This window comes from Sorex araneus, chromosome 2, assembly GCF_027595985.1.
Source record: "Sorex araneus isolate mSorAra2 chromosome 2, mSorAra2.pri, whole genome shotgun sequence".
Taxonomy (NCBI): Eukaryota; Metazoa; Chordata; class Mammalia; order Eulipotyphla; family Soricidae; genus Sorex; species Sorex araneus.
In genome coordinates this window covers 115,120,438-115,133,179 of record NC_073303.1, presented here as the reverse complement: position 1 = coordinate 115,133,179, position 12,742 = coordinate 115,120,438, and the positions used below count along the sequence as shown (strand labels likewise).

The 12,742-nt window shown below is 37.4% G+C and overlaps 1 protein-coding gene and 1 non-coding gene across 3 annotated transcripts in view; both read right to left on the bottom strand.

Annotated features, from left to right (window-relative positions):
• CSMD3 (CUB and Sushi multiple domains 3) overlaps nucleotides 1-12,742 on the bottom strand; it is a 1,180,343-nt gene that overhangs the window by 352,276 nt on the left and 815,325 nt on the right. The gene's annotated exons all lie outside the window — the stretch shown is intronic.
• On the bottom strand, nucleotides 4,927-5,093 carry LOC129402648 (U1 spliceosomal RNA). Its single transcript, XR_008628756.1, has one exon. It is a non-coding gene; the product is annotated as a U1 spliceosomal RNA (small nuclear RNA).

The window sequence follows — 12,742 nt, the reverse complement described above, 5'->3', positions numbered from 1 at the left end:
TGCAATAATCTGGAAAGTATATTCTTCCCATTCACACTCATGTCACCACAACCCACACATAAATGATATATATTTATTATTTTTTCAACAGTAGAACACTTGCTATGAGCCTCTGCTGTTATAAAACAGCTATCATACTATCAAGATTAATTTTTTTATTTGCTAATATATTCCTCTACTCATTTATTCTTTTTTTTTTTTTTTTTGCTTTTTTGGGTCACACCTGGCGATGCACAGGGGTTACTCCTGGCTCTGCACTCATGAACTGCCCCTGGCCATGCTCAGGGGACCATATGGAATGCTGGGATTTGAACCCGGGTCGGCCGCGTGCAAGGCAAACGCCCTACCCACTGTGCTATCTCTCCAGCCCCCTACTCATTTATTCTTCTTGAAATCAAGTAATTAAGTGATCAACCCTTCATTTTATGGTGAAACATGAGAGTAACACTTGACTATTCTAAAGCTAAAGAAGACCAACTTAAATATGAATTAATAGAAATGTGTAAAAGAGATTTTTTTGCAGAAAATTGGTTCTTAATGGGGGATGGGGTGGGGGTAGTGGGAAGAATACTGGGAACATTGGTGGAGGAGAATGGACACTGGTGGAGGGATGTAAACAAAATGCAAACATGAAAGTTCATAAGTTTGCAACTGTACCTCACGGTGATTCACTAATAATTTTTTTTTTTTTTAAAAGAGGGTTTGAAACACTCAAATTCCTATTCTGCTGCCAGGTACCTGAGGTATACACAGATGGGAAATGGGATGTAAACTAAAATATAATCCTCATCTCTTTGCATAGTCTTAAATTTGAAATCGAACACTTTATTTTCTAGGAAAACCATTAACAGTAAGTCTGAGAGAGAAAACTTAAGGTAAAAATATGGGATTAGAATTCTATAACACTGTTAACCAGAATCTCTGGAACAGAGGTGTTAAGTTAATGAAGTTCCTTATTACTATGTGCATATATATGTGGAAGAATGTAGGATGACATTACTTTGTCCTCTCCCCCCTTGCCACAAGTAGCTTGTCCCGGTTTTCCCCAAAGTATAGGTTTACCCCAGTCTCACCCATCAAGGTGTTTCCAACTCTCTCCCATCCCTTTGTTTAGCTATAATCACTTCTCATGCTCTCTTCCCCAAAACAGTTAATCTGCGGCTTTCCCTTAATCTGACTCTGCTAATTTGTAAGGTCAGACCTTCCTAGGATACTGAATTTATATTATATAAATTAATATTGCCTTTCTCCTCTTCTTGTGCCTTTTGAATAATTTACTTTAAAGCTATGTCCTTTTTGTATAGACACAAGAAGACAATATTATGCTTTTATAACTTGGGACTTAATTGGCCTCGAATATTATTCCCTCCCGGGCATCTGCTTTCTCCACTTAAGCCTCATTTGCCCTCAGTTCCTAGCACCCCAAAAGCAGGGTCCCGTCGAGGGACGGGAAGGATCCAGGGCAAGCGGTGAGTTATGTGCTACCCTGGCATCGAGATGGGCCTGGCCAAAGTGATTAATTCTTAACTATAAGTTAAGAGCTTGATCATAGACAAATGCTGTCATGATCCAAAAGTAATGATGAGACTAGGACCCTGCTAGGGATAGGAAAGACTGATCTGGCCTGAGCACTGTAGTCTGAGATTGAGATGGCCCCAGGAGAGCAATTCCATAAGCTTTAATGCATCTCTTATTGTGTCCATACAAAATGATTAATATTATAAATTCTTATAAGTTTTCTGGCTGAGAAGAAGAGAAATACACTCATGGGACTCCGCCCTTGGGTGGATACTCCTGCTGAAAGATAATTAAGTCCTAGGAGAAGCATCCCCTAAGGGAAAGGAACCTTACCCTATTGATTGTGACCACACCTATGTGTATGCCCTAACCCGCTCATGCTGGGGAGATTTAACTAGGCTGGAAGAGTGGGTTGGGGGGCCAGATCCACAGATCCTGAGAGAGACTGAGAGCCGGAAGAGAAGCAGAGAGAGAGAATGAAATAAACTGATCGAACAACCAGTTTGTCCTTCTTCCTTCCGTTGCCTGCCCGCGACCGACAACACACACAGCGGTTCCGGGGCACCGAACTCACCGAACTCAGGCGGTGAGACAGAGCCCGCGGAGAGCCTGCAAGTGCTTGCGCCCTTCAGCAAGCTTTAGTTTTTTACAGAAGAACACATAGACAACTATCAGAAGATCTATTATATCAAGAAATTAATGCATTTATGTAACAAAACTTTCTCTTCTATGTGTAAATCTATGGAGAGGATTTCCTGAAGTTGAATTCATAACCTGCAATCTAGTCCACATTCCCACTAATATGACAACCTGCAATCTAGTCCACATTCCCACTAATATGACAACACTTTTTGTTTATTTGTAAATAAACAAAAAGTGAGTTTTGTAGTGAAACTAACCTGGATTCAAAATCTAGTTTTATCACCCATGAGCTAAGTCTTTTTTGCCAAGTCATTTAACATGGACTTCTGTTTCTTATCAGTAATTTATCCATTAAATGAAATCTTTTTTTATACCTAGTAAACTGTAAAAATCATTAACTATATTGTTTAGAACCAGGATGGGAACAGAGTACTGAGTGGCTATATCACAATTATGCACTTCTGTAGCTGAAATATTAGGCTTATTTAAGTGTGTGCATTTTTGGTCAGAATTATCTAAATCCATCACGTAGAATTCATTGACAAGTTCAGTGAAATGAAAACTAAGCTGTTTTTAATATGATTATAATTTAGAAAAAAATTACACTTTGAATAGCTCTTTAGAGACTAGTAGCATATTGAGTTGTCTAATTATGTGAATGATATTTTATCACAATTGAATTGATAAACATAGAAACAAGAACCTCAATTTAAATGTCCATTGTTATAATGGACTATATTTACATAGAACATTACTTTTTATTTTAACTTCTTTAAAGATAATAAATCAAAATTTATTTTAAATTAACATATTATAAACATATATAAGGTTTGAATGCTCTCACATGACACGAGAATTACTCTCCTGAGTGATAATTTTGATTTTAGAAAAATATTTATTTCTTTAGAGACTTCAAGCAGAAAACATTTAAAATGAATTTCCAAAAATGATTAGAGTTTGAATTTAAAAGTAGAACTTCTTTTGGGGATAAGGCTAAACAAACCTGATGAAGTTTTATCATAAAATACATGAATTGTTGCAAGCCTCCATTGTACGTGTTTCAGGATGACCCTGGGCATTTCTATAGAACTTGAGAGAAAATTCTGAAATGACTTTGTACTATGCCTTGCACAATCAAGACAAGGTTATACAAATTTCAGACAGTTGTAGGGAAAAATAACAATTATCTGAAAATAGAAATTTTCTTTTAAATACGTAACATTGTACTTTCTGGTAAATTAATAGTAGTCATATATGTGTTAATCGTACTTATTTTAGTAACTTCATAAGACAAACAAGTACATACTTTAGTATGAAAAACTTTCAAGATTAAAAACTAAATTCAGCTACTTGATAAGCAATAATGTTAATTATAAGCCTAAATTACCATCTTAATGGTTAAGGTCCTAGCAAGAAGTAAAGATTATTTAACCTTGACCAAACTCAGTGGGTTACTTTTTGTGTTAGATTCAGAAGTAACTAAAGCTTTGAAACATTTAAGGTTTATCCTTTTTACCTTACCAATATATACCTGATAACATTTCATTATTTTATTGCAAAACATAAAGCCCAAAAGGAAAGAGAGAAAGAGAAATAGAGAGAGAGAGAGAGAGAGAGAGAGAGAGAGAGACAGAGAGACAGAGAGACAGAGAGACAGAGAGACAGAGAGAAACAGAGACAGACAGAGACAGAGTCAGAGTGATAGAGAGACAGAGAAGAAAAGCCAGCCATAGTGGCAGGTAGGTGGGAGAAGGGGGCCAGAAGATGGGAGGGAAATGAGGACCATTAGTCATGGGAAGTGTACAGTGATAAAAAGATGGTTGCTGGAAAATTATATGACTGAAATGCAATCATGAACAACTCTGTAAATGTGTTTACATGTTATTCAGTTAAAAATAATTTAAATAAAATAAAATAAAACATTGTAACATAATGAAGATTAGGAAAAAATATATATCTTGCAAATGATACTTGCATGTTATTAAACACTAGATCCATCATGTAGATGGAAAAGAAACACACAAACTGAAGAATACAAAGCAAATTATATTAATTTAGAATTCATTAATTCCAATACTCTGAACGAGACAACATAGGTTTTGACAGAACCTGAACAAATATGAACTTCCACACCGAGTTAACTTAATGATAAAACCTAATAACAACTCTTGATATGTATTCTTAAATGCCCGTGAAAGTATCCAGCCTCCAAATTTTACATAATAGATTTTATTTTACTTTTCCAGATTATATAGCACGGTGATTGGTATCTAGAAACAATAGAATACTATCTTAACTGAAGCAATGGTTCAGATTCGATTTTTGGGACACACTCAATGGTTTGGAGGGCTTCTCCATAGCCCTGTTCTCAGGGATCACCCTGACAGTGTTTACAGAAGTGTGTGTACTTCTGGAGATTGAATTAAAGTTTGTTGTAGAAAGCAAGAGCCTAAACCTCTTCACTGTTACTCTGGTCTGCTCAAATTAAGTATTTTTTACATTCACATTGGACAGGATATATAATTGTATATGTCATAACATTTCACAATATTGTAACTGATTCCAAAATATATAATGTGCTGCCAACAAATGTGATCCCTAAATAAAATTAAGATAATAACCGAAGCATCATAAGTAAGTATGAGTAAGAGTGTTGGTGATAAATTTGCTATCTAGGAAAACTAGCTATCATAAACAAAATATAACAAAGAAACAGTGAAATTAGTATCACTCGCTGTTACATAACTTAAAAGATATTTTTTTTCAGAGGAGAGCATGACAAAAATCCCCCACTGCCAAAATATGTACAGTTGAGTTCCCTACATTTGGGGGAATTGCAGGGGTCAGCACATACAGTGGTCAGTGCAGTGGGTCAGCCTTGCCCTGGGAATAACACCTTCGTGATCACAGTATTTCCCCTGCCAGGTAAGAACAGAAGAATAAATATTTGTGCTAATTAAATATCTGTCTTATTTTCACTTTAAGACAATAGCAGCTTATTACCTCTGTTATTGGGAAGGGGATTTCCATTCTCAGCTTATTTAATTTTAGAAGCAAATATTTCCACAAAGAGTAGCAATGAAGCTTCTTTGGGCTGCCATTGAGATTATCATGTTTGGGAGAAGCAAAACATAAAAATAGTAATTGAAAGTCACTAAGTGGAAATGAGCTATCATTTCCCCTGGGTTCTTATCTGGACTCTACCTCCTCTGTGACTTCATACAAGCCATTTAATGTCATGAAATTTCACTTAAAATGGAAGACTATTCTTTGTAATTCAGTGTTATGATAATTGAAGAAGTTAGCTCATGTAGTGAATTTGGAATGAGTCTACACACCAACAAATGATCATTAGCCTGGTATAATTTAATCCTCACTTACAATACAGGTATTTAATTTTTTTTTCCTATTTTAAACAATGAGTACAACTTAACACTAAGAAATACTGCCTGTTACATCTCTGGTACCCTCCTAACTATAAAGCACTTGTGCCGTATAAGACTGAACAAATCATAGCATTGACAGAACGTTAAATAGCAGAACATTGCATCTCTCAAGAAGACACACAGTAGTGATATGATGACCCACCATGGTAGTAGGTGGTAAGTTAGCTTGCTGCACATCTATAAATTCTGCTGGTACCAACAGCACAAACAACTGTATTAAATATGTTATTGATAAGAAACACAAGATCAATATAGAGTCACTTATTTATGTACCTTGCCTCAGGGGGCGCCAAAGAGGCTAGATTGTAGATGACCTAAAGTTTAGGGCTGCACTATGCCAACTATATGTATACTATATAAACTTATACACTCTCGCTAAGACTATGGAGTATGTAAGCTATGGCACAGCAGTTTTAGACTTATATGGAGGCATGTAAAGGTATACTATGAAGAGAATATCAGAAATCCTGATTCAGTAGAAACTTAGGAGGTGGGGAAATAAGAAACGGCCCTTAACAGCTCGTCATCAGGCTGTGCATCTCCTGCTCTCTCAGAAGGAATTCCAAGAAGGGCTACAGAGAGTTAGGTCAGACTACACAAACCCCAACCCCATGACTTTTGTGTAAATGGGCAAAGGTATCAGGGAGCTCACAAAAGATTTGTTTCCTTACAGGACTGTTGGCCTTAACAATTTTGAGAGCAAGACATTTTTACAAATATTATAACAAAAAATATCATAGATGATGTGTAGTTCAGCCGAGAGCACATTTAGCCTTAATATATGCGAGCATATTGTTTCAGGACAAAGAAAAAGGAATTGCTTTCTTTTGTATGATATGTAATATTAATGCTCTCACAGAAGCTGGATGATTGTTCTATTCATATTCTAAAAAAATTATTTTTCTAAACATTCATATTTTTGGCCCAGACCATTATTAAAACACAGTAGGAAGAACATGAATTAGTGTTTAAAGCACAAGTAAGGTCTTTGCAATTTGGGGTAGATTATGTGTAAATATGCCTAGGAGAAAACAACCTGCAAATGCTAAAAATAGCCAGGCTCATTAGTAAAGCACACAGCAGTTTCAAATCTGTAATTATCTCACTAAATAAAGAGTCTTCTGTTGTTTAAAGAGGTACATTCCACTTTGATCCTTGAAGGTCAAAAACTAACAAGTTCAGAATATGTTTTTAAAAAGGTCATAGCCAAGAAACATGAAGATACTGTACCTTTTCCTTGGCATTTTGGGCATCAAACCTGAAGTGATTATGTCAACCAATTAACTGCAATGATTTGTTTTTTACTATCTACCTCAATCTATACTTGGTATTCCTTCTATTCTAAAATTTTCGTATAAATAAATGAGACTCAGGGTAAGAATACAAGAACTACGTGTATATATCTGTAGCATGCTGTGTCAGTTCCTTTGGCACAGGCAATATTTGATACAGACAAAAGAACGTTCACATCTCATTTTCGTGAAAAATATGGTGATAGTTGCAGGTGGGCTGTGAATCTATTTGCAGCCATGTACTTGTATGAATAGAAATCATTTCTGGAAGGTAATCTTACAAAATCGGGTGTTCATCTACACTCTTATCCCATGTTATTTGAAGTTAATGCATAGGAAAAAGGTGCTGGGGCCTGGAGAGATAGATAGAATTGAGCTCATGTTTTCACGCCACAGAACTGTGCTCCATGCCCAGAAATATTTGGAGCCCCAAGCAGGTCTGGGTGTTCCAGAGCACCACTGATTGTCACCTGGTAGGCCCCTAAACACTGCCAGGGACCTCTAAGCCCCCTTCCACCACAAATGTACCTGATAATCTGGAGTGATTTGTAGGTAACCAAATTATAGAAATGAAAACCTGAATAAGAATTCAGTAAGAGGTCAGGAGAAGGACCAGGACCTTCGGATCTGATACATCGGCATCACGCTGAATTGGGATGCATTCTACGGCTGCAGGTGCAGCAATAGAACCTGGCCTCAGCAATCCAATATAACAACTTCCTGTGGAACAGATCTCCAACGCCTCCTGACCAAAGAGTTAGGACGCTGAGGTCATAATCTCCCTGATCTCTACTTTTTCTCAAGTCTTTTTTTTTCCTGAACATGACCTCTTTTCCAACTTTGCTTTCTTCCACTGCATCCCCCATTCTATCAGCTGATACTCTATTTTAGGCTGTGGCCCCTCATTGACACAATTTTCATCTGTCGTCACCTTGGGAAGTCCTAGGGGACCATAAGATTGGTCATATTAATTCCCAGTGGAGAAAACCTGAGATCTAGGATATTTTTGTCTGAGATACCATCTTACATAAAGGTGAGATGGTCTCTCTTTATTAGGCGTAGGGCTTAGCAGAAACTAAATTGATTTAACTTTGTTTTGTTTCAGCTTGGGGATCACAACCTGTTCTTATCTATCGGATCATGTCAGTGAGGGATCAGGGGACCTTATGTGGTGGTGGGAGTTGAACCTGGATTAGCTGTGTGCAAAGCAAATTCCTGACATGTTGTACATGCTGTGCAATCTCTCTGATCCAATAGCTTTTTTTTTTTTTTTTTTAAGAAAGTGTTTGGCTTTGACTTGTTTAACAGAGCTCTGTGGAGTATTCATTTTAAGTACAATCATCATAACAATATATAAACAAGCAGTGAGACAATACAAAACTTGTTTTCCAAATCAATTATTTCTTACAATAACTCTATACCCATTTAAATAAGGGGTTACTGAGTGACCGTGTTCAATTTCCACAGCTAGTAAGTAATATGTCAAACTTCAATCCTGATCTTTTGATTTGACTATGACTGTATCACTGTATCACTGTCATCCCATTGCTCATCAATTTGCTCGAGTGGGCACCAGTAATGTCTCCATTGTGAGACTTGTTACTGTTTTTGGCATATCAAATATGCCACGGGTAGCTTGACAGGCTCTGCCATGAGGATGGGATACTCTTGGTAGCTTGCCAGGCTCTCTGAGAGAGATGGAGGAATTGAACCTGAGTCGGCCACGTGTAAGACAAACACCCTACCTCCTGTGCTATCGCTCCAGGCCTTGACTTGACTAAACATTTTTTGTCCCGTAAGCAGGATACTAAATGATTGAAGAACAGTAACTCAAGTAGCCAGCACATGGCAGGAAGTGGAAGGAAACTTCACAAAGCCTTAGCAAGGAATTCTGGATTAATATGGGAGAGTCCTTCAGGTTAAAATGGATCAGCCTAAAGTCATGTTTTCTTATCTAAAACCATGGCATACACTAAGATTCAGACTACGATTGAATTATTAGAGCGGAAGACTTTAAATCATAAAGGAATTACCCAGGGGGGCACATTTCTCATAGCTCTCAAGTTAATTTCAATTGAGAAAGTGCAATTAGGAACAGAAATAGAAATGAAACAAGAACTAGAAATATGGTTATTAAACCCTAGTTGAGACTGAAAGCAAAGATTTTAAAGATTGGTATGATGCCTTTGAAAATGGTGAAACTGCAATCAGACCACGAGAATAAACTGAAGTAAGATGTACCAATGGAATTTGTTTCAAGGTTCCATTTGTGTAAGATCCTGTGCAGCATTGCATGTGCACAATTTTACATCAAGGGACGTTTTAGTGTGAGCTCCAAATTATTTGAGCTTGAAGTAACATAATTTGTATCAGGTTTTAGGAGGATCCACCTCTGAAACAAGTATCATAGTCTAAATCTTAATCCCCATGGGATACAGATGGTTGATCACAACAAAGAATAAGGAATAAAAAAAACATGGGCACTTATGCCAGAATGAAGACATTAATTGAAGACACTGTTGCCTAACAGTTTTATCAGTATCCCAGAGAGAAGTGTTGAGCCTCAATTACTCATAAACATAATTACAAACTCTAGCAAAAATACTTTTCTTTGGGATGGGGGTGGGGTTTTGCTCATTTAAGATAATTTGATATTTTATAACTCTATCTTTGTTTATATAAAGGCAGGTGAAGAGCTAGAGAGACACCATAGGGGACAATGTGCTTGCTTGCACACATTCAACCTATGTTCAATGCTAGGCACATGTGGTCCCCTGACAATAATCAGGAGTGATCCTTGTGCACAAAACCTGCATTTAGCTCTGTGTACCACCTAACCCCTTACTCTTGGCCCCCATCACTCCCTGCTCTAGGAAAGGCAGATGAACTCATATGATTATCAAGCCCTGGAATCAGATTCTAGGTTATAATTAATTTATGACTTCACTTCTTAGATAGCAGGTGACATTTTCCTTACCCTTCTTTTGCCTTAGGCCCTGCATCTCTAAAGTGAGTATTTTATAATAAGGCCAGCTTTGGATTACTATAAGGATGGCATCATTGTAAAAGCTTAGCTCAATGCTCTTGTGTTAAGTGTTTAGCAGCTGGTATTATCCACCCCCTTGCTTTCCCCGCTGCCTTCTTTCATGTGGCTGCTTTCCCTCCCATGCATCACTTCTTACTGTGTCTGGAGGTGGAGTAGAATTGCATATTGCTCATCATTACTATTCCTTCCCTTATTCTAGGCTTTAAATCACATTGAATCAGGCTCTACTTCTCTTGTTTCAGTTATCTACGCCCCCCCATCGCAGCCCCCCATTTCTTGACTAGATTTTAAGCTTTTGGCTCATGGTGAAGGAGTCAAAGAATATCTACAGCCCTATATTTTGGCACTTCCAACATTTCCTACTCTATTTATTCTTCCATTCTTTTGTGATGATTCCATACCTTTCCTTCTCTTCTACGCAGCCAACGCATCATTTTATATACTCTTCTTAGCTCATGATCCTGCACTGAAAACTAAATGGACTGAAACAATACAGACAGCTCCCTACTCATGCAGTACCACATTCTTCCACCTATTTGATGTCTGGGCCACATTCTCTGATTTTCTCCATGATATCCATCATTTAGAGTGATCTCTCCATGTTTAAAAATCTCTCACATTGCACAACCCGTCAACTTGCACATTCCTCTTGTTGACACATTATATCACTACTAATTTGCAATTAACTTCTCATTAACTTTCTTCCTCCTCATCACTGGATCATTTTCATTAGCATAGCAGTGATCTTCTACTCTTTTAAGCAACAATTAAAATACCCTTTAAATCTTTCTGTTCAACAAAGAGTCTACAAATAAGGCATCTAGATATTATCTCACACTCAATGATATATAAAAGGAAAAATGCCCACCAGCAACTGGAGGTATAAGGCAAACAAAGTCTAAATAGAATCTACCAAGTCTTTAGTTGTAACTTGCTGATTCCATGACAAAAGTGTCAGGGATTGAATGTTGGGGGGTTGGAAGGGTGTGAGTAGGAATAGCAATGTGATATTAAAAGATTCAAATGACACAGAAAGAAATTTTTTTAATCCAAAACTCTAGTGAGTTTTTCAATCCCTTAAAAATGTCATTCATTGGAAAACATAAAGGAGACTAAAAAATTTAAAGCAAATAAACCTGAACTTTTATTTCAATTTTAATTTGAAAAAAAATGTTAGGATGATATTTTGGGTAACATTTGAAAATTTGAGTAGGGTAAAAAGATGATAAATGACTTCAATTGGGGTCATATTACAATTATGGAGGAGAATAGCCAATTTTTAGGGAATACATATTAAAATTGCTTGTTGTGAGATATATATCTTCAAAGTTCAATATTGTAGAATGGGACTAGAGAGAGACAGTGTGGAGGGGAATGCTATTGTCTTGCACTCTATTTATTTGGGTTCCATCCCAAACACCCCAAATGGTCCCCCAACCTGGCCAGAATGATTGCTTAGTGCAGAATAAGGAGTACGCCCTGGTCACTGCTGGATGTGGCTCCAAAGCAAAATTAAAATATTAAAACAAAATGTTAGAGAAAAATTCACACAAAGCAACTCTGAATATAATCTCAATGGTTGGTAAACACAGATGGTATTTTATAGGCCATATATTGTTTCATCTTGGAAATTTATTTTTAATGTCACAAATAGTTGGGAAAAATTTTCTGATTCAAAATTATCTGTCACTTACTTATAAACATCTTTATCCTACAAAACTAGAAGAATGATCCTAATTTTTTAGACCCCTGTGACTGTACTAACGATGCACAAATTCACCAACAGTTGCTCACGTGGCCATCTAAGTTTGTCCCTTTCATCTTTGCAAACATTTGGCACAAGGAATATTCCTTTGTCTTTGAAAAATATATGCTTCTAGGAAAACTTGTTTTTCTGCTACTTTACAGGTCTGTTCTTCATGGTCTTCTTTTGGAACTCCTTTTCAAGGTCTAGTGTCTAATTGTAGGATAACATAGCCTCAGGTAGTTTAGGTTTATTGAGTTACTCCCATTACAGTGCTCCCACTCCTCTGAGTTTATTTGTGACTTCTTTCTTAGTGTTCTGTTGATTTGCAAATACTGTTTTTCTCTTCTCCTTGAGTCCTTTGCATAGTTTATTCAGAGCAATGTCCTTTTTTTTATGGACACAGGAAGACTTAGCAAATGCTATGCTTTTGTAACCTTATGTCATTTGGCTCTACATAATATTTTCCTCCTGGGCATCTGTTCTCTCGACCTAAACCTCAGCTACCCTTACATCTTAGCACCCCCAAAAGCAAGGTCCTGACCAGGGACGAGACGGACTCAGGGCAAGTGGTGAATTGTGTGCTACCCTGGCATCGAGATGGGCCTGGCCAAAGTGCCTAATGCTTAACTGTAAGTTAAGAGCTTGATCATGGACAAATGTTGTCATGATCCAAAGAGTGATAACTAGATTTGGACCCTGCTAGGGTGAGGAATGATTAATCTGGCCTGAGTGCTGTAGTCTGAGTCTGTGGCAAGATGTTGCCAGGAGAGCTGCCTTGCAAGCCTCAATGTATCTCTTGCTATGTCCATACAAAAATAACTAGTATTAAGATGTTAATAAGTGTTTAGACTAAGGAAAAAAAAACCCTTAAGAGTCAGGAAGGGCTTTGGAATGCCCTGCCCTCAGGAAGGGCTTTCTTATGTTGATTTTGCTACCTGGCTGGGTGTAGCCTAGAGGGCAAGGTGGGAGAGACAAGTAGGAGGAGAGAGGAGAGAAGCAAGAGAGGCTGCAGTTGATCCAGAGAGAGGCCGGAGCTGGGAGTGCTGGAGAT